Source organism: Portunus trituberculatus, chromosome 10, assembly GCF_017591435.1.
Source record: "Portunus trituberculatus isolate SZX2019 chromosome 10, ASM1759143v1, whole genome shotgun sequence".
Classification (NCBI taxonomy): Eukaryota; Metazoa; Arthropoda; class Malacostraca; order Decapoda; family Portunidae; genus Portunus; species Portunus trituberculatus.
In genome coordinates this window covers 1,395,583-1,401,582 of record NC_059264.1, presented here as the reverse complement: position 1 = coordinate 1,401,582, position 6,000 = coordinate 1,395,583, and the positions used below count along the sequence as shown (strand labels likewise).

General features: G+C 39.9%; 1 long non-coding RNA gene and 1 pseudogene across 1 annotated transcript in view; one reads left to right on the top strand and one right to left on the bottom strand.

Annotated features, from left to right (window-relative positions):
- LOC123501969 overlaps positions 1–1,892 on the bottom strand; it is a 20,428-nt gene extending 18,536 nt beyond the window's left edge. The window contains exons 1-2 of the long non-coding RNA XR_006673748.1: positions 1,760–1,892; positions 790–900 (exon numbers count right to left, since the gene is read on the bottom strand). This is a non-coding gene — a long non-coding RNA (uncharacterized LOC123501969). The remainder of the gene's footprint in view (positions 1–789; positions 901–1,759) is intronic.
- LOC123501967 overlaps positions 1–4,622 on the top strand; it is a 13,592-nt pseudogene extending 8,970 nt beyond the window's left edge.
- Positions 4,623–6,000: the final 1,378 nt, after the last annotated feature.

Below are 6,000 nucleotides of genomic sequence, written 5' to 3'. Positions count from 1 at the left end.
AATAAATATATACAAATTAATACAACTTCATAATACGAACAGAGAAAACAGAGACAGACAGACAGACACACACACACACAACACACACACACACACACAAATTGAAAGACAAAATGGACAGACATATATACAGACACTCACACAGACAGACAAACACACGCGGTAATTTAAGAGTAAGTAGTAGTATTAGTATTAGTAGTAGTAGTAGTAGTAGTAGTAGTAGTAGTAGTAGATAAATGTCCTAATTATTTGGTAAACTGTTAATCTACCTATCTATCTATTTATCTATTAGTACATTTTTGTGGTCTATCTATCTATTTATTCTTCAAACTGTCTATCTGTCTATCGTACAAGTTAATTTATTTCATTTATTGATTTATCTTTTAACCAAGGAAGGGAACTGGCCAAGGACAACAATAACAATAATAATAAAAAAAGCAACGACAAACAACAACAACAACAACAACAAAAAGGCCCACTTGATTGCCAGTCCCTTAAAAGATAATAGTTAGTCAAAATTCTGGGATAAATATTTCTTCCAATTAAACAAATGATCTCTTTTATCTATCAGTAAATAGATGAAAGAATAAGGAATCTGAATGCTTACCTGTGTATCTATCTATCTATCTATCTATTTATTCCCTTTTCAATCACTTTCCGACTCTTACCTATCCTCATTTACCCTTTTCAACACCTATCTTTATCTATGTATTACCTTATCTATCTATCTACTCCTTCCAGACACGTACAGACGTCCTCCTCTTCTCCTCTTCACCCCTCCACTCTCACCTGTCCCTCTCCTCAGGCGTCCCTTCAGCTGATTCACCCGCGCTGGGGCCGAATTGGACACTGGTGCGGAGGTGTGCTGGTCAGTCAAAGATGGGTAGTCACTGCTGCTCACTGTATTAATAAGTAAGTGTGTGAGAGAGTGAGTGTGTGAGGGAGTGAGTGCGTTAGTGTGTGTGAATGAATGTGTGTGTGTGTGTGTATGAGTGACCGTGTGAGCGAGTTAGTGTGTGTATGAGTGTGAGTTTATTAGTGAGTGTGTGAGTGAGTGGGTGCGTTAGTGAGTGAGTGAGTGAGAAAAGAGATAAAAATCGGAGGAAGTCACAATAAGACAACAAACGGACGAGTTTTTGAGAATATATGAGTTGACGGTTAATTTTTTTTCGTTTTCTATATTGGAAAATGCTCTCTATTTTACGGGGTAGCTTTTGTATTCTTTTGTATTTTTTATTTTATTTTGAACAGCATGCAGTAATTCTAGTGGTTTTATTTAGAGAGAGAGAGAGAGAGAGAGAGAGAGAGAGAGAGAGAGAGAGATCACAAAAACCCTTCAAAACCCTAATAACTAACTAAAACCCTTGAAAAACCCCCAAACTCACACTAAAACCTTTACAAATATCCAACAACTTTTAAAACCCTTCAAAATTTAATAAAATCTTTACTAGACCTCTAAAAACCCCAACATCACCATCAACACCATCCCACATCACCACACACTCCTCCAACACACACCAAAAAAATAAAATAAGAAAAAAAAAAAAACTTAGTGGGGTTCGAACCTCGGCACACTGGAACCTTAATAAAACAACGCAATTCCTAAAATCCTTCAAAACCTCAATAAAACCTAAATTAGAACCCTAAAAACTCCAGCATCACCATTAACACCATCCCACACCACTACACACGCCTTCAACGCACACCAACAAAATAAAATAAGATAAAAAAATAAATATAAACTAAATGGGGTTCGAACCTTGGCGTATAATTGCAGTAAAGCCTTCACGTTCACGAGGATGGCGGCAGTGTGGCAGGTGGTGCTTGGTGACCACGACAGGGAAACCAATGGAGGAGAAGAGGAGGTGCGGGGTGTCCACTCTCTGATCACACACGCCAGCTTCAAGGATTACCAGCACGATATTGGTAAGAGAGAGGAAGAATAGTAATGATATAAGTAGGTAAAAAAGTAATGAGACTTCTTTTGATTCCTCAGTGTTAGGAACGCGTCAATTAACCCCTTCAGTACCATGACGCGTTTTCGTATTCATTTTGGTGACTGTTTGGTGATTTTGTACAGGTTCAGATATTTATGTGGGGGATTAAAATGGTGATGACTCTGGCCATTAATCTTCTGACCTCCACAGACCCTTCCTAATGTCAATAAAATGGTCTAATTGTACACAAATCTCACGGTAAAAATGTGTCCCCAGTACTGAAGAGGTTAACAGTTAAAGGGCATTCTGATCAGGAATGTCTTAACCAGGCTAAGGGTTGTTCCTGTACTCTTGTTTCTTCTTAACCCACAGTCTTCACTATTTTAACCCATTCAGTACTGGGACACATTTTACATTGACATTTGTGTACGATTAGACCATTCTGTTGACATTAGGAAGGATCTGTGGAGGTCCTGTACGCTTGTTTCTCCTTAACCCCTTCAAAACTGGGACACATTTTTACCTTGAGATTTGTGTACGATTAGACCATTTTATTGACATTAGGAAGAAGGTTAATGGCCACAGTCTTCACTATCTTAATCCCCAAGAAGGTTAATGGCCACAGTCTTCACTATCTTAATCCCCAACGTAAATTTCTGAAGCTGTGTGAAGTCACCAAATAGTAAACAGTGAATATGGAAACGCGTTCTGGTACTGAAGGGGTTAACCAGGACACGGCTTGTTACTTTACGTTTGTTTCTTCATAATGTAACAACCACTAAGCAAGCATAACCAATACACTTCTCTCTTTCATTCCATCTGAAAAAAAAAGACAAAGGGAAAAAGTGAAGAATGGCACCTCCTTTCTAATCATTGAAACAACCATGCAAGGTGGTAGACTTACTATACAACATGTCTGTGATGTTTTAAATGTGTCTGTACTTTTACCAGACAAAGAATCGGCCCTATAGGATTGCTTTTATTCAACTGACATCACTAGGCCTAAAACACTCGATATTCATTTCTAAATACAACAAACTTCAAAGAACGAGTGGTTTTGTAATGCTTATATAGGCGTCAGGACAGACCAATATTTAGTTTAGTATCTTCATTTCTGCGATATGCAATAATTAAAGGTATTCATTTGTAAGTAATGTATGGACGGTCTTTAAGCATGTGTGTGTGTGTGTGTGTACATTTGCTTGCTTGTGTGTGTGTGCGTGCGTGTACCATACCCCCACTGCCCCCTTCCCCTACCCCTAACCACCACCACTCACCGTCAAACAATTCCAGCCCTTCTGCGCTTACGGGAGGAAGTGACGTACACAGACTACATCCAGCCGATCTGCCTGCCTGACGCGCCGCCCTTGGATGTGGAGAGCTTCCTGGGGATCAAGTGCGTGGCCACGGGCTGGGGGATGAGGGTGCACGGCGGGCCCCTGCAGACGCGGCTGACGGAGGTGGTGGTGCCCGTGGTCAACAACAGCCACTGTGTCAAGATGTACGGCATGCTGGAGAATATCCCAGTGCACGGGTACCACTTGTGCGCTGGACAGGTCGAAGGGCATGGCAAAGGAACGTGTGTGGTGAGTACGTGTGTGTGTGTGTGTGTGTGGTGGTGGTGTGTTTGGGTGAAGCGCAGTTTTGAAGCTTCGAAACTCGCTCATTTTCTTTCTCGTTTTTTTTATTTATTTTTTATTTTCCTTGATGTTACTTCGAATCTCTCATTTTGTCTTTCATTCTCTCTCTCTCTCTCTCTCTCTCTCTCTCTCTCTCTCTCTCTCATGTTCCCTTAATGTTACTTCGAATCTCTCTCGTTTTCTTTCACCTCTTCTTAATGTTACTTAATTGGGACTAACCTAGCTATTTCCTATCTCTACCACAGGATATATTAGATCTAATGTATTTTTTGACGTTTTTCTGTTTGTGAAGGGGCCTCGGGTGTGTTTTGAAGGAATCTGGATGTGTTTGTGTGTTTTATCCCTTCAGTACCAGGACGCATTTTCATATTCATTCTGCTTAGTATTTGGCGATTTTATACAGCTTCAGAATCTTGTGTGGGGGATTAAAATAGTGAAGACTGTGGCCATTAATCTTCTGACCTCCATAGACCCTTCCTAATGTCAATAAAATGGTCTAATCACACCTTAACGTCATGGTAAAAAAGGTGTCTCAGTACTGAAGGGGTTAGCAGTGTGTCTTTTGTTTTTGAGAAGAATATATTTGGACGTGTCTCTTTGATAAACTTTACACTGTATTTCAAAGTTTATCACTCTATCTTGAATACATAAACAACCATACACCATACACTACTACTACCACTACTACTACTACTACTACTACTACTACCTGCGTCTTCTTCAGGGTGACTCCGGCGGACCCCTGCAGTGTAACATGCGAGATGGGCGCTGGTACCTGGCGGGAATTACCTCTTCGGCTCAGGGTGTGCCAAACCAGGCTTTCCTGATGTGTACACCCGCATCACCCACTACCTACCCTGGCTCAAGCAACAGATGATGGTGAACAGATGATGTTGGTGACTTTAGTGTAATGGTGACTACTTGGTGATGATGGTGGTGACTTAGTAAAATGGTGACTAAGTGTGGTGATGATGATGGTGTTAGTGTAATGGTGGTGTTGATGGTGACTTAGTGTGTGTGTGTGTGTGTGTGTGTGTGTGTGTGTGTGTGTGTGTGTGTGTGTGTGGTGAAGAAAAAAAGAAAAGATAAACAAAAAGATTGAACTAAACTATGGAAAAAAGGAAATGAAAAAGAAAAACTAGCGAAAAGAAAGAAAAAAGAAAAAAATTAAACTATAGAAAAAAGGAAATAAAACAAGAAAAAGTGAAAAGAAAAGAAAAAATAAACAAAAGATGAACCAAACTAAAGGAAAAGGAAATTTGAAAATAAGAAAAAAAAAACACGAAATGAAAAGAAAACGAGTGAATAAAGAAAACGGTGTTGCTCTGGTGCAGTTTCCAAAGTACGATAATTATACTTTTTGCACGATACCGTTATTTCATTTATCCCACTTCGAGAGAGAGAGAGAGAGAGAGAGAGAGAGAGAGAGAGAGAGAGAGAGAGAGAGAGAGAGAGAGATTATTATTATTGTTATTATTATTATCTCTTCCGCTCTTCTCGTTTATTTCAATTCTCCTTTTATTCTCTTTCTTCTTCCTCCTTCGCCTTCTATGCTGTATTTCCTCTTCATTTCTCCATTTATTTTCCTATCCTGTTTATTTCTCATGTTTTCAATTGTCATTCTCTTCTCTTTCTTCTTTTTCCTTCTCCTCTTCCTCCTCCTCCTCCTCCTCCTCTTCTTCTTCCTCTTCCTTACGTCTTCCATCAAACTTCTCACTTTGTCAAAATTCTCTTAAACAACTTTTCCTTCTCTCTCTGCAAGTAAGGTTTGTGGGACCTGTAGTAGTAGTAGTAGTAGTAGTAGTAGTAGTTGTTATTGTTATTATTGTTGCTATTTCGTTACTCCTCCTCCTCCTCCTCCTCTACTCCTTTTCCTCTCCTCTTCCTCCTCCTCCTCCTCCTCCTACTACCTCTCTTGAATTCAACACAAAAGTTACACCTTCACAAAAAAAATCAAATTAGTAGTGCATGTATCTATCAACAGTGAGGTCACCTGGACACACTTACCTGGTGGAGTGGCAGGTGACAGGTGATGCGGGGTATTGATTAGTCGACAGGTGTTTTTCTCATCTCATCTGTTTAATATGCGGTGAAGTGAACAGTGGATTATGCTTGATAGGTTACGTGTGTGTGTGTGTGTGTGTGTGTGTGTGTGTGTGTGTGTGTGTGTGTGTGTGTGTGTGTGTGAAATATTAATGAAAGTTTTGTTATGTTAAGGCAGTGTTTTGTGTCTATCTGTCTGTCTGTGTGTGTGTTTGTCTATCTGTCTGTTTGCCTGTTTGTGTGTTTATCTGTCTGTCTGTTCATCTGTCTGTTTGTCTGTGAGTTTATCTGTCTATCTATCTATCTATCTGTCTGTTTGTGTGTGTGTGTCTATCTATCTGTGTGTCTGTCTGTCTGTCTCTAGTCGAGTGGTAATGTTA